Source organism: Sebastes fasciatus, chromosome 4, assembly GCF_043250625.1.
Source record: "Sebastes fasciatus isolate fSebFas1 chromosome 4, fSebFas1.pri, whole genome shotgun sequence".
Classification (NCBI taxonomy): Eukaryota; Metazoa; Chordata; class Actinopteri; order Perciformes; family Sebastidae; genus Sebastes; species Sebastes fasciatus.
The window spans coordinates 24,846,808-24,863,921 of NC_133798.1; the positions used below are offsets into that span (position 1 = coordinate 24,846,808).

The following is a 17,114-nucleotide window of genomic DNA, read 5'->3' on the forward strand; positions in this document are numbered from 1 at the left end:
TGGGAGAAGCTGTGGGACTCAGGGCCCGGGCCCTCTCCTTCGGTGAATGTCGCTCAGTTTTCCAGTGGAGCTCAAAAGGCCTTTGCCCTTCCAGCTGTAAAATTGGCAGACAGGGAGCCTCTGAAATCCCCTACTACTGTGAGTCCACACAAAACTGCAGCATTTACTCTGAAGGAGCTAACCAGGCTTTAGCACAGCCCGTATCAGGCAGTGGTAAGGACTGAAAACAACATGTTTTCCATTGAGAGTAGCAGTTTCCTTTTAGCTATGTTATTGTTAGCTATAAAATAAATTATATTCACAATTTCAATAAAAATGGCAACACCCATGTCACATCAGCCCTGTCTCCTAAAAATAACGTTTGAATACAATGAAACTGCATTATGAATTACATTTCGAGGGAAACTATTTTGTCGCAGATTACGTTTGTTTTTGACGTATCACAAATACGTTTATAATGACAGTGGAAGCGGAGGAGGTCGGGGTGGTGGATGGGTCAAACAAACACAGGACTTTCACCCAGGCCGCTGTTCATGTCTCGTGTGAAACTAAAATTCAACGTTCACTTATTCTAATTTATGTCCGCAGCTCAATAACGTAACTAACATAGTCATTTTAAGCCAAACCATGATGTTTTTTTATTAAACCTAACCAAGTAGTTGTGTTGCGTGTTTTGTTTTGTTTCAATTGACAACGTTAATCACGTGTTTAAAACTGCGAACGTAATCCAGAAACGTAATTGAGAATGCAGTTTAGTTGTATGGGAACGTAATTTTTTTTTTTCACCTCGGTTACATTTTAAACTGAATGTGTTGTTATTCAGTTCTGAAAGAGGATTATTGTTAAACAGTGTGAATTATGATTAGTAACAGGTATTTTTATACAATCAGTAACAATTTTATTGAGGGTTTAGTTTAGTTGGGTTTTTTTAAGTAATTTTTTGCATCAACACTCTTGTTTGTGTAAATGGATTTGCTATTTACTGTAAATTACTAGAGGAAATGACAGTAGTGTGTAGAGCTGAAGAAATATATCATTTTGATAAGTGATTAGTAAGTAACTGTTTAATCTTTCGTAGCTCTAGAAAGAAGACAACTCAAATTCTACAATTAGTAACTGAGTAATTACTGAAATAAAAAAAAATGAACAATTGATATTTTAGTATTTCTCAGTTATAGTTTTGGTTGAAACAACCTGCTATGTATGATTATTCCAGTATCATACATCTTATTCCTACGCATAATTAATTCAATAAAAAAAAAAATCGGTATTAGATGTTTTTGACATGACCCAACAATATTTGAACACGAACACAAACATAACCCTTTCTTTTTGCTAGATTGCATCTATGCACCACTTGCACATTGCTTCAGTACAGTGATTGTCATGTCTCTATACATTAGAGCACTAAGTGAGAGTGCAGGAGGTCTGCATTCATCATTATTGCATCACAAGCTAGTGAACTGAACTAAACTGGAGCCACAAGCCCCTCAGTGGAGAATATCATTTATTTATGAAGTGGCCCGTGACTTAAGAGGATCATGGATCTTATGTGGGATTTACAGTACAAGCTGTATCATAAAACAACTGATGTGCATTTAAACAAAGTAACAGGTCATCACTACAAAGCTGTTTATCATGTAGCTTCAGAGATCCCTCAAGGTCCCATGAACCCATGTGACAGTAAATAATTTAAACATCAGACTCTTGTGGTGCTCTACAATTCACACCAGTACTCTGTTGTGTAAACATGCTACGCTAATGCTACAACCCGGTATCACGCCAAAGAGTTTAACAGACCCGCCTGTCCACCAGAGGATAGCGTGTCAGTGTCACGTTTTGCCTCGCCGAGGCGTCAATATTACACGTGTGTAGAAAGATGCAGTACCTGCAGGGGGCAACAAAACCACTCTCTTAGGTTTAGGAAAAAACGTCATGGTTGGCCTTAAAATAAGTACATACACTAAATATAATACGTACTGAAACAACATAAGTACGGAAAACACGTCACAACATCACTAAAAAAACAACACATTCTCATCCAAATCCATCATATATTGCCGCTTTGTCACGCCCCTTGGCGTCACTTTAGGTTTAGGTAACAAACCACTTAGTTAGGTTTAGGAAAAACAACATGGTTGGGCTTAAAACTACTACGGATGTAAAGTGAAAATTAAACTGAACGTCCAACTCCCCACACACCCGCCATAGGTAGTCTTTCTCAGTTTTTATTCTACGTCAATAGGTCTGAGTGTAGCATATTTACATTGCAGTCAGTGCAGACTACATGGTGTACAAATGGCACGCGAAAAGCAAGAACGGCGTTAATATCGCACGCTTTTGCCCTTTTGCATTATCGTGTGCTTCATACGCCTTTTCGTGCGACCGAGCTGAATGCTAATCACTTAAACGTTCAATACGCTGGGATGTTTTAATGTTCTTAAAAAATTCTGATGGCCAGGTATGAAATTAAGTTTTACACGTGACAGCCATGTTCTGAACACAGTTAGACAAAATGTAAGTACAGTATGGTTAAGTCATATCACGTATTTGACGGTTCAATTGTTGTTATTGATGTTGAATAATGGTTTACTGGTTCTGTGCTTCTGTTCTTCAGCTGAACAACTACTCTAGGCTTAAATCGCCTACAGCATGGTAATCATGGCCCGCTGCTATAATTGACTATCTCATAGCATCATACGAGCTCTGAGAAAACACGCTGTAATTGTTTGTTCATCTCTTTTACTACGCCTATATCCATTGTTGGAGAAAACTGACACCATGAAGAGAAAATGCAACAAAATGACTACTAATTAGAATAGTAGGTGGTCTGCTCTAACCTTTTGCAAATTTATGAAATTGGCTAACGACAAGGTTGCGACATAGGCACCGGGACACTTTGAGGGAAGACAGTGGAGGAGCTGTGCAGTTGACACAGAGAACATCAGTCAGAGCCTGGCTATGTTGTTTACATGATTCACAGGACTCGCTGCTCATCACGGCCTCTAGCACTCTGTCAGGAAAAGAGAGAAAGGATTGTAACTTTGGCCCTTTTGTTTAACAGCTCCCAAAGACGGAGGACACAGAAATTATTCTGAAGAGCAGGAGGCACACGGTGGAAAATGACCTTTAACTGCACTTCCTTAGCTGAATCTCATCCAATTAGAGCACTGTATATTTTCCCTAATAGCAGCTGATGAGGCAGGGCGTATGAGCGAGCACGCCCGACCGGCGTTGCTATGCAGCGAGATGGCTGCTTAGCACCAGAGGAGCGCTGGGGAATAAGTGAGCAGAGAGCTTTAATTTGATAGGGTTAGAATCCTGCAGGCTCCGGGGTCGCGGGTCACCAGGAGCTTGTCTCACACTGAATATGAAGAAATCAGAAGTAAATTGCTTACATCTGCTGCCAGTGGCTGTGAAGGCTGTGATTGGCTCCCAGAGGTGTGCACTATCTAACGCAGGCAGCGGAAGGGGGCCTTGGTGTAAAGAAGGCTTGTAATTGGAGTAATTCTGCATTAATAGATGTTAAAAATCCTCCAAGCAGCTGGTTTGAAAAGCAGTGCCTTCATGAAATGCGGCAGGATCACGGGGGCGTTTTTCCTTTTTTTTTTTCCTCCTCTTTCTTCTTCTCATTCTTCCTCTTTAAATGTCTGCACTACATTGCAATCACAGCAGCCGGCTGTAAATGCTCTGTCTCCCTGATGAAGGCAATGATGGTTATGTCAGACACCAGGGCAGATAAATAAGGTAAACAAAAGTGCCATGCGAAAATTGCATCAGCATTGTCCACAGTGTGGAATGAGAGGAAATAGCTTGTAATATTACTGCCAATGAATAATGTTATATCAGGTCAAAGTTTGAGGTGCTCCTTATTGCATCCTCCATGTTTCCATCTATAGATTCCATACCGCCTATCTGTTCTGTTTGTCTTGTATTCATTGTGATGACTGCGGAGCTATTTCACCACGCTACAAATACTGTACATTTTCTCTTGTGACACTGTCTAGTGGATCATGTTTCTCATCACAGCCCCCTACTTTGGGACCGTGTCCAACAGAAAATGGGACAGGCTGTGAATTATCACAAATGCTCTGGCAAATGACACTTCATTGGAAGGTCTTTGTCACCAATTATGTGTCTATTAAGAAACAGTCAATCAGTCAATGTGCAAATAGCTAACCCTCCAAGGGCTCAGCTATTGACAGGATGCTGTCAATAGTCCATCTGATATGATTTAGCTGTGGAAGAACTATGTGCTCACCGCAGAAGCTCGACACTCCCGCCGACCGGCTAACTTCTACTCGCGCTAGTTTATTGACCAACAATTACTTTAATGAGCCTTTTTAATGGAAATGTATTATTCACATCGGATTTGCTGAGCAGCTCGCCGCGTGACAACCTTTTGATTACAAGGTCCTCAGTAGGCTACATCACTGGTTCCTAACCTCGGGGTCCCGACCCTCAGTAGGGGTCACCAAAGCTTCATGGGGGGGTCACAAGGCCTTCTTGATTTTAAGGGGTTAAAGCCAACTTTTTAAAAAGTTGGCCATTATCTCAGCATTTCATTCATTTATGTGAAGAAAAATGAATGAAATTGTTATTTTTTAAATTTGGGATTGTTATTTAAAATATAAACTAGGGCTGTCAAAGTTAAGGTGATAACGTGTTAACGTGATAACGTGATAATGCGATAACGCAAATTCGTTTTAACGACACTAATTTCTTTAACGCAATCTAAAGTATTTGAGGTTGTAGCAGGCTCAGTTTAAAAGCTAGAGAGAAGATACTGGCCTCATATGAAACTGGAAAACCTTGTTAATTACTATCTAATGATAAATATATGCATACATTTGCATAAAGCAAGCATATTTGCCCACTCCCATGTTGATAAGAGTATTAAATACTTGACAAATCTCCCTTTAAGGTACATTTTGGACATTTAAAAAAATGTGCAATTCATTTGCGATTAATTATGATTAACTATGGACAATCGTAAAATGAATCGCTATTAAATATTTTAATCGATTGACAGCCCTACATAAACTCAACAATTTTAAAAGTACACATTTAAAACAACCAAAGAGCTAACACAACAATGACCAAAGCAGAAAAATAAAAAAAAATAAAAAACACATAATATAGAGAATTGTATTAAAAGTCCCTAAAAATAACAGTAAAAGTCATCTCTGATGCAATATTCACAGGAAATAATCTGCTCGCAATTCATCCAGTTATTGTGTTCACTATTTGGGTTAATTGTACAGTTTATCAGTTGTTCTGTACCGTTATTGTTATGCATTGAATATATTATGAAATATCCATAAAATATGTCACTTAGTCATCAGTTTATTCAAACTGGGGCTTAAGGGGTCCCTTAAGGTAAAAAGGTTGGGAATCACTGGGCTACATCAAGTCTGTCATTTTTTTTGCCTTGCAAAATAAAAGTTTCCATTTCACATTGAGAGTGTTGCATTTGTGTGTTATGTAACACAAATGAGCCACTTTCCCCTCTTCTTGTGGCCTCCAGCATATTATGCAGCGGCTACATTTGACTAAACCAAAACGCAAATTGGATGTCTGGCAGACTAATTTGATTTCCCAAAAAACCCTGAAACCGAAACCCTGTTAGTTACCTCAAATGATGGACACTAATATTGTGTTTTCAGCATGTAACTGCAGCTCGGCAGACTATCCCATCCCAATCAAAACAGTTACTTCCCAAATGTTATTGCATTATGTTGCCATTTTCAGATAAATGACTGCAAAACAGCTCTGCCTCACATTTACTGGCTTACTCTGGTTTCATAGAGTTCCACTGTCTCATTTAAGTAACTTATATACTTGAGATAATGTGCTACAGTACCATCACTGTGGATAAAAAAAAAACATCACTTAACTAGATAAAGCAATGTCATCAGTCAATGCAGAATCCACCAATCCTCTCCTACTAAAAGAAATTGAAACAGCAGAGTATCACGATATTTTGTGTGGAAATATTCTATCCAGATGTCAAGCATTTATCTTTATTATATGAACTTTTAACCTCTTAGTTGCTTTTCTGTCTTTCAGAGGTTGTAGCGCGCTCACTCTTAAAGCTGGAGTGAAGATAGTGTTAAATAACGTTCCAAAGTTACGCTAAATTTTGGTGAGAAAAAAACGGCAAAGCCATTTTCAAAGGAGTCCCTTGACCTCTGACCTCAAGAAATGTGAGTGAAATCTCTGAGATGAACAGAGTGAAAACTGTATCTTAATAGGAAAAACAGATGTTGACAAACTGCGTAATTTGCAGTTGAAAAAAGGTAATAAATCGCAATATATCGTAGGGCTGCATGATTATGGGCAAAATGGTAATCCTGATTATTTTGATCAATATTGAGATAATGATTATTTATCATGATTATTCATTGACTTTAGGGACAAAATATTTTTTACTGCACTTTCACATTTAAATAAACAGAGCACCACTTTCACAATCCATGTTGTGCTACATTCCTGCTAATGTACAAATCTTTGCATCAAAATAAGACTCAAAAATAAGGTTCTTCATTTTCAATTTGCCTGTAAAATATACAGTATTTTACTCTTGTACTCTGAACTGCAACATTCAGGAACGTTTTTCAAGGGCTGCCGCTGCAGGTTGCGTGCACATGACAGCTTCCCCAAAAGTGAAGCCAAAACAGCTCTATCACCCCCTGGTGGCTGGCTGTTAGTTTAGGAAGCGCTTGATTTGATATGCAGTGGAGTCTTCTATGTTCGGCGCACGCATTTTAAACGTCAATATCGCAGTCAAAATTGCGATCACAATTAATATTCGATTAATTGTGCAGCCCTAATATATCGCAATGTATCTTATCGCGATGTTTAAAATCACAATAAGATCGTATCTTGACATAGATATCGTGATAATATCGTATCCTGGGTACTCATTTCATTTTAATGTTGGCTGCTGCTTTCACACACTCTTCCTGTCAAAGACTGACTGGTAAGCGAATTATAAAATGAATGACAATCGTGTGACATTGCATTTGCCTTAACCAGTCGGCTGGTTACAGCGGCATTCACTCACATTGTGACACAGCCTGATGGATAATCAAACCTAGCAGCTGAATACGGCCACAGGGCACACGCTGATACTATAGCTCGAATACAGTTATTTCTTGCCATAAAATGCATGTGATTTGCCTCAGCTATTGCCATTAGGTAGATAAGTGCATCTTTTCAATTCCCCCCCCCCCCCCCCCCCTCCCCCACCCCCGAGCTCACAGGAGACTCTTTATGCTCAGGATAGATCAGACTGGCAGTGAGCGAGCTGAGGACCTGATAGTCCTCAACTATCCGCCATAATTACCATGACAGACTCACTTAAGCTTCTCCTCCATCTAGTAGTATTACTGACATGGATAGATCGCAGGATTCTTGTTGTGCATAATGGTCATACACCGCCAGAAAAAGCAGAGAGGTTACGGCGTCTACAGTTTAGACCTTGTTCATGTAATGAAAGGTGTCAGAGGAACGTAGGTGGACTGAATATATTCCACCGGGATGCTGTTTAAAGGCTGGCAGGGATTAGATTAATTAGTCATAGACTATATAGGGAGGCAAATATACTGACATTTCTTTTTTACTGACTTATTGCACATAAAAAAAATTCAAAATAGAAATTTAAACCAAATTAGGAATTCACTTCAAAATAAACTTTTTTTTAAATATCCCCCCTCCCAGAAGGCATTTCAAAATAAATTCTTACATCTTATTTTTACACTTCAGATTTTTCTCAACAAGCAGAAGACTCCAATACTGTGATTCCTTTGATTCCTTTTTTTTTTGTTGACACATTTGAATAATATTTCCCGTTTCCTTGTTTCTGATATGATTTGTGTGTGTGTGTGTGAGGGGGGATGTGGGGGGGTGCATAAACAGATAATCATTAAAAGCAGAGTAGTCTCCAGCTCATAAATCAGTGGTGGGTGTTCCAGCTGAGGTAGCTCAATAAGCTTTCCCTTAAACATTGGCCCATGGTAATGGGAATATCTGAGGGTCAATCGGGGTTAGGCAGTCTTCCTCAACAGGAAATGAGCTTTTGGTGGGCTGTGTTCCCAAGGTAATGAGCAATGTGTGTGTGTTTAATCTTAGCTAATATTGTTATAATAACTGGATAAATTATTAAAAACAAGCAAAATGGTAACATCCTAAAAGACCACCAGTGCAACTTGAATTTGTTACGTTATTTTACTTTTAACAGGACAGCGGAGGTTCCTTTACAGCCCAAATGTGAGCCTTGAGTGGGGGGTTGGATAGATATGAGATATAACCTTTTGTTTTCATGGGTTAAAGCTCATTGCTACATTACTTAGACAAACTCCTTCTCCTCTAGTAAACTTCCTCATTGCATTCCTGCATGCATGTTTAATTCTTTGCCCATCCTGCGTTCATTTTTACCCCCACAAGTGAGCCGTCAAATCGTTGTTCTTTTCATCTGCTGTAAGGTCATTATAGCCTCGAATCTGCCGTAGAGCGAGCAACAGCAGCGGTGAGGGGCTACAAAAAATTCACGTCCTAATATGCAAATGAATTCATGAATGCTCTATATTGTATAACCGCATGCATCTGGCATGATTGGGCAGTGTGGGACAAATTGTCCTCAGCCAAGGCATTTTGCTACTCAGCAAAAGCTAATGTTGAGGAGTGGAACCGTGTTCACAATTACCATGATAAAAGGTGAGCAGGGGGGAAGAATAAATTGTGAAATTAGGAACTTCTGTGTGCAAGGCAAAAATAAAAAAAAGAAACCTAAATAGATACAATAAGTCCTGAAATCACAGAACAAATAAATACTTTATTCACATGGAGCTAATTTCACCCCGCCATTTTGATCACGTCATTCCCTCTGGAAAATTGCAATTAAGTTTGGAGAGATAAAACATGCCAACTACTCTGCATTTCAAGGCTTGATTGGCCTATCAGCTAGTCAGTATGCCGCCATGGTTTTCATCACTGTTAATTGATCCTTTCTTTAATTAATCTGGAAAGGAAAGCCCATATCTCTATCCTGTCTGATCGTCCCCTCTGTCTGTCATAACACAATAAAGGCCCTCTCCTACCGCTGCTAACTCTGCCTTAGCCTCTCCCTCTGGCTCTTGGCCAAATGGACTATTTATGGCGCACCTATCTGACGACGAGCCCGCTGCACGGAGTTCAATGGCTGGGTTCATTAACAGTGCTTTACCCGGCTACTTCTAATTTGCATGCAGTGACACCTTGCTTTTAATATGGATGTGAAGGTTAGTGGTAGGCCAAGCCACTTTCTCAACTACCAGTGCTCTAAATATTGTTCTTGCAGCTCCCCGTGTCCCCCCACTGTCACTAACACCGCCACGTTTTTCCCTCTGATTCAATTACACCACCTCTTTTTTTTTTTTCAGGCTTTGTTCCTCTGCTGGCATTCGTCATGTATGTTAGCATAGCATGCCATAAAACTTTGATTCACATGAATGAACACTGTATTGATTTGGTAGATTATGAGCATTATACTACAGCAAACAGCTTGTAAAATATAATGTAGGGATGCACTAATACCGATACTGACTCAGAGAGCTGGATCGGCTATCGGTGACAATGGGGCCGATCTATTCAATTCAATTCCATGTTTGAATACAATATACATTATATACTGGAATTTTTTAAGTTTGACCAATGTGTTGCTGCATTAAAAAGGTTTACAGTTGAATTATAATTCCTGTTAATTTTGAAGATTTTTTTACCAAGTTGCAGATTTTATTATTTTAATATAATTCAGTAAAATTTTATCTATGTATTTATTTGTTACATTTTGTTTTACAGAGTTAGGAAACAATGTTTAAGTCAAGCCTGATCCAGTCACTTCCACACAGTGAGAAATAGAGCTTATTAATAAAACACTGGTATCGGCTCAGTACTCGGTATCGGCTGATGCCCAAAGCCCAGGTATCGCTATCGGTATCTGGACTGAAAAAGGACGGGTCCCTAATATAATGACTACATATAACGCGATAGTTGAAATATATGTTTTTAAAAAGTTATACTAAAGCAAGCTTGCCTATAGGAAGAAAGAGAAAGTCGGCGTCTTGATATCATTATAACTTTAAGATTTATGACTATTTCTGTCTTTGCGAATACAAAGGGTTCTATATAGGTCTTTGTTTGAGGAGCATGGGTGTGGTCTTCAGCCAGGATGATACCTCAAGACTTTTTCAAAAATACTTTCTTTATCCGCGGAAAAGAAAAAAAAAAGTCTGTGCCCTCTCTTTTGTGTATTTTAACAGTTGGCCTGTGATTCTGACAGCTCTACCTGCTGTAATGGTTGCCTCTAGGAGGTGTGAAACAAGGTCTTAACACTTGGCTTTTTCACTATGAATGTGTGGTTCTCTCTGTGCTCACAGTTAAAGTTACAATTGGACCATAAAGCGTTTTTCCCCAACAGACTGTAAAGAAATGGATGGGAGGCAGCTGAGAAATGAACATGTGAGTATCTGTTTCTGTCTAATTAAATCCGCAGAACAGCCTCAAGCCTTCCTCTGCCAAGACTGGATTCAGACAACTTGCAGATATACTGCAGCCGCCGCCGCCGCCGCCGCCGTCTGTGGTAGCACACTGCCACCTATTGTCCAAAGCCCTCATCATGTCTCGCTCTGAAACCTTTGTCTGCCTTTTCTCTCTTGATTGCTGAAAAGACAAGTTAGCTGGTAACAGATAACTGATGATGGTGACATCAGTCATCTGCTGGGATAAAACACTCTTTTAAGATCACATATCTCTTTTGAAGGCTTCTTTATTACTATTTGTACAACACATAGGCTACCTCTAATGGCACAAATCATCTGAGCAGGAGAGTAATGTAACCCCCAGCTCTTATGTGTTATCATTGTGAAATGTGTTTTCTTAGTGTGGGATTCTGCAAAGGCCCATTTGTTGTTGTTGCTCTTGAGAACAAAGCAAAAGAAGAAGTGGCAGCTGGAGGAGCAATTTTTGTCCATCAAGGGCTATTGAGGGTTCAATTATTTATCTTGTGAAGTGTTCCAAGGATGTGGTCAGCTCATCAGGGTTATAATGCATGTAGTGAGGGGGACATGTGCATGGAGCACAGGGGAGGAGGATGTTGTTGTAGTCTGAAAAAAAAGTCAGCTAAAGCTTGTTTCCAGATACCAGCACTCCCACGCTCTCTGCAGCTGATGAGGAAGTCTTTAGAAATGGACATTGTTCATATCTCCGCTGGTGAGGAGGACAAAACTGTGAACGCTCAACACTCGACGAACTCAAACTGACAATAACGAGCAGAGACGGGAGAGAACAAGTTCATTTCTCTTCTAATAATGTTTATTTATTGCAAGTGTGCAAAGTGAAACTCAAGGTCAAGCCTGCTGGCCACTTGCAGACAGTTTGTCCTTCGGAAAAATCCAGTGGGAGTCTTGATGACGTTACGCAGTATGTATATAAAGTGTAAGGAGTTCATGTTTCTAAGTTCTCTTTATCTAAGACATCTTTTGAATGAAAGAGAAGTTTACATATAATTAAAGAAATGTCTAAATTAACAAAAATAACAAAATTGTATTTTAAGATTTTAAATTGATTTTATGACAAAAATGAGACTGAAACTGTCTGAAATTATTCTTACATTTTCAAATAGATAGACTAAATCTTATGGTATATAGTGGACTCAAATCATTCCACAACAATGTCTTACGGTATGAAGTTTATTTATAAAAGTATTCATTCTTTTTTTTTTCCCCCATTGAGGGAGTTTTTCCTTATCTGAATCGAGGCTCTAAGAAGAGAAAGTGTCTCGTGCTGTACAGATTGTAAAGCCCTCTGAGTCAAATATGATATTTGTGATTGGACGTTGGGTGGCAACTAACCTTTATTTTCACTGTCGATTAATCTGTTGATTGTTTTCTCGATTAATCGATTAGATGTTTGGTCTATAAAATGTCAGAAAATTGTGAAAAAGGTCAATCAGTGTTTCCCAAAAGCCCAAGATGACGTCCTCAACTCAAAGATATTCAGTTCACTGCCATAGAGGAGTAGAGAAACCAGAAAATATTAATATTTAAGAAGCTGGAATCAGATATTTGTTTTACATTTTTTTCATAAAAAAACTACTCAAACAGATTAATTGATTAAGAAAGTAGTTGGCGAATTAAACGTTGGAGTTGTAATTTTTGGCTATATAAATAAAACTGACTTGACTTGACTGTGTAATCAATAATGGACATTTAATGGCCACAAAACTAATGCATCATGCATTGCATCGACAGCCCTGCAACCCTGTAGTGTGATAACAAGTACAAAGTAACAAAATAAACTGTTTGGTACTGTTGTTTATAATTTTGACAATTTACACACTGCATAGTTTATAGGTGAATAATGAATGAGTGAACAATTGTGGACGTAGCACAAGAGGAAAATCCCTGCCTGCAGCCCCTAAAAGCTATCTTCCTTACACACTATACTGTACATGACCAAAGTGTTTAAAACCAACTTCCAACAAACATTTCAGATCTTTGAAATACTTCATCTGACCAGCCGGACCAAAGCGAATATATTTCCACCCTTGGGTTACAACTACTGTATGCCAAATATGTATTCAAACACTGCTTGAGTGGCAGAAGAAATGCTGCACTCATCACGGGAGGATTTATCATCTGCGCTTAAAGCCAAGGAGCCTTCGGCCATAATTTTTCCCAGCAAAGATACATAACAACAGTTAATGGAGAAAGGTTGGCAGGGGGAAACAGAAAATGCATTATGTCCATAAAGAACGTCAAAGTCCTCCATGACATCATTGACTGTTTTTGGTCCATCTCGCTTGGTAGCAAGAACCAAAGTGTAGCATAACAAGTATATATCATGAGTACCATGATTTACATTGTTTTTTATGAAGTGTGAGAGGAGGTGGGGGGGGGTTATCTCCATTTATGGTGAAAATGCTGCCACTATACTGTACCTCCATCTTTCACAGAGAGATCAGATTTTATAAAATCTCACAAAACTTACAGTTTACCAGCATTTCAAATGAAAATAAAGTTCTGGTGTTCATTGGCCAGACTCACACAATGCACCAGACCTTCTGGCAAGGAAAAACAAAAGCAGCTTCAACCCAGCGAGCCCTGTGCTATATTCTTTTCCAACATATCAGAACTTGCATGATAGTATAAAAACACGGCCAAATGTGATGCATTCGAAGAAAGACGAAGTAGAAGTGAGATCCAGTGACTGTTAAAACAGCTCCGGAGGCGAAATCCATCACTAGTTTATCCTCCCAAAAAATGGATCACTTTCAGAATTCCCACTAATGTCCATCCATTTCTCCCAGTCAAATGGACTCTGGAGAAGTGACTGATTTTACACTGAACTCAATAATCCAAAGCCTGCGCAGCTTAAGTCATGGAGCTCCACTGTGCGTATGTTAACACCATTAAATCACCTCAAATGTCTACATGATTCAATCTTTTTCACAGTGGACGACAACTGAATTGAATTTCCCCAAAGTGGCTGTCCATTTCCTGTCTGTGTGTGACGAGTGGCTATGGTTGCTGGGGAATTCAGACCCACTCTCCCATTCACTTAACTCCCATATCACATTTAGCACAAAGCGAGTGTCTGCCCGTTTTTCAAAAAAAATAAGAATAAAAAAATGTTACATGAGAATCAAAAGGAAAATGTATGAGAGTTAAACATACTATTCCTCATATCCGGATGTTTTCTTTCTTTTATGAAACACTTTGTGAGCAAATATGCTGGACGGAAGAAGATATTCGTTTCCATTTGTGCAAGGATATCTTTTCTATGTCTCAACAGTAGACCATATTCAGTGCCTAAATTTTGGCACTGCAGCCAGATGAGGCCCTGGCCTTGTACAAGCCTGTCAGTGGCACTCTATAGCACAGCGGCTCTTAGTGGCCGTGACTCCATGACCTGCTTTCCCGCTTCGTTGTGAATAGCTGCTGGCACCTCTCTCCAGCCTGTCTACTAGATGAGGAGCAAGTTTAAAGAGATACCACATTTTTTTTTTACCACAACCATTACGATTTTGCCTTGATTATGTTATTATACTATACGCTATGTCCGCACGGTTCTGCACAGTTTGACAACGCCCTCCAGGTCAGGTATACGAATAACAAAAAGGAGTCTCCTTCGGTGTTCCTCAAAGAATCTTTGTATAGTTGTACTACTCTCCATGCAAAATACTCAGCAGGAATTAAGAAATGCAGAGAAAATTTAGGAACAGTGTTTTGGCATTAGAACCAAGGAGTGTTATTTGGCACTTCCCCCCCTTAACATTAGGACCACCATCATTCTAGCTCCCCCTACAGCCGCCGCTGTAATAATAATCCCATTGTTTGTGTTCACAAGCACATCAATAATGCATTTGTTTGATGAAGTTACTAGAAATGATGGGAAATAAACAAAATATCACAGATCATAGAGCAAGATTGGCAACCTTTTTCATGTCCTGTGCCAATTTACAATGTTTATATTGTTTTTATAATGTGCATTGATTTGTTTACTGCTGCTGCACATCTTTCCTCTCAAAGTTGTTTCCTCTGCCAACATGTTTCATTCTGCCCCGTCTCTACTCAAAATGGACAATTAAAACATTTTCAGCTGCTTACACTATTTATTAAATCCGTAACAGCCTTACATACAGGGGCTAAAATTAAGTTTTTTCCTCACGTGCCACTGTGGCAGGTCACTAGACATTTCTACTAGCCACACAATTGTTTTGTCTGACCACTTCTGAAGTCTATGTAGAACGCTTTAGAATCGTAAACAGTAGGGCTGTGTATTGGCAAGAATCTGGCGATAAGATACGTATCACGATACAGAGGTTACGATGCAATATATTGTGATATATTGCGATACTGTAAGTAAGGCGATATATTGCGATTTAAAAAAAATCAAATTTTAGGAAAAAACTTTCATATTATAAATAACACTGCTACAGTATATGCATCAAATCTGATCATAAAAAAGTTAACTTTTTTATGCAATCAGAATAGTAGGATCTGCATTTGCATTTATAGTAGGACATGCATTTGCATATCTTTGCAAATAAAGTAAAGTATTTCCTGAGTTAATCTTTGCATGTAAACTATTAATTAGAATTCAATACAGGGGTTTTTGAGAATTAATACAGTATCACAAAACACAATATTGCAATACTCAATATTTTTCGGCCACCCCTAGTAAACACTGTGGTAACAGACAGTAGAATATGGATCATGAAACCTTAATCCCTGACTATTTTTAATTTAGGAATTGCTTTTTAAAACTAATATTTCTTAATATAAGGAAAACCTATTACCTATAGGTGACCTGAAAGTTTTACCTGCAACAGCCAACATTTAGCCTGTTATTTACCTGTTATTTGGCAGCTGGCAGGTGCTCATTTCATTCCCTGCTTACATACAATAAACAGTATGTATTCTGGAGCTTTATGGTTTGATGATATACATAACTGGCTTTTCCCAAAAGTTTCTCATCTGGGAAACTTCTCTCAAAAGGACATTGTTTATGGTCTTGTCATGGACAATAACAAAGATGACTTTCTGGTGAATAACATTCTCCTTCTTGGAAAATGTTATTTGCACAAATCCAAGTATATGACAGTGAAACCTATAGGTTTAATGTGTTTCATTCTGAGTTTCTTTCTTACATAAAAGCCCTTAATGTCATGAAAAACAAAAATGCTTTGAAACTTCTTAGTATAATAGAAGAATATGAATTACAGGTACAGCCCTTAATTTAATTTATTATTATTTTCATGTATAATTTTACATATTTAATCTGTTCTTGTTCTGTATGCACCTTGTCATTTTACTCTAATGCAATAATCTATGAGCCATGTTGTTTGTAAATTTGAATTTGTTCAATAAAAAAAAAAACATACAATAAACATCCTCTAACCAGCTACTTCTCACAAGTGTATCACTCTAAAAGGTCTGTGGGGAAACACCACAGACGTGTGCAGACGTTACAATGTTGAAATACAACTACACTAACTTGTAAACTACTATATTGTAGGCTTCAGGCTCGAAAGTAACCTCTATCGTATACGACACAGGCGACTTAATAGCTCAGACAGCTGTATGTGAGAGACTTACTTTTAGCCGAGAAGCTAGTGCAGGGTCTTTCTGGAGACTTTGTAGAATAAATCCATAACGATGATGAATCTTGCACTGAATGTTTTCTGTGGTAATTAATCAATTTTTTCCGTGTTGTAAACAGTAATTGTTGGTATAATTAGCCGTCCACTACACCTGCTGCCTTGCGTTGAGTCTGTCAACCAATCAGAGGCTGTTCCTGACATGTTGACCAATCAGAGGCCTTGACCAAAGGACGTACAGTATATTGCGCAAGAAGTGAAAGAAGTGTACCACATAATCAATAGATAGTACTATTTATCGTTCAACATACTTTTGTCTGAATAAACAGTAGTATGTATTTTTTTTTTTTTATTTCAAAATGGCAGTATACAAAGTAACAGCAGAAAACAATAAAAACATTTACATACAGAAGAAGCATAGCGAAAACATAAACAAAGAGCTGTGCCAAACATAAAAGGACAACAGAAATGAAACAAAACCAACATAAAATTTAAACAATGTAAAAACATTTTTTAAAAAAGACCACGCGAGAGTATGACAATAATTTCACTTAAAAACGTTAAAGATATTGCATACATTCATTGTTTTCATTGCTTTTTTGTTTTGTGAGGAAGAAATTGTTGACAGATATAATTCCATTTTTTCATAAATACAAAGAAATTAGGCTTTACAGTTTAAAGCATTTAATGCATTACTGTCTTTGTCACTGTAATCAGAACAACCAAATATAATGTTTTTATAGTACAGTGCCAGTATTATGTATCTTTTCGGACGCACTGAGCAGTAATTTACGTCGTCACTTCCTGAGAGCCTCCTTGCCGGATGGAGACGTGTAACCATGGTAACCCGTGGCCAACCTCACATGACCAAAAAGATGGTTTTTGAGAATCAAAGTCTGAACTATAATTTTAAAAACAGTCCCTAACAAAGTGAAATCGTATACTTTACAGTTAAATTGAAGCGTTATTGACG

General features: G+C 38.4%; 1 long non-coding RNA gene across 2 annotated transcripts in view; it reads right to left on the reverse strand.

The window, feature by feature from the left end:
* Nucleotides 1-16,335, reverse strand: part of LOC141766309 (uncharacterized) — a 73,337-nt gene extending 57,002 nt beyond the window's left edge. For both annotated transcript variants that reach the window (XR_012593612.1, XR_012593611.1), the window contains exon 1: nucleotides 16,140-16,335. This is a non-coding gene — a long non-coding RNA (uncharacterized LOC141766309). The remainder of the gene's footprint in view (nucleotides 1-16,139) is intronic.
* Between the last annotated feature and the right edge of the window lie 779 nt (nucleotides 16,336-17,114).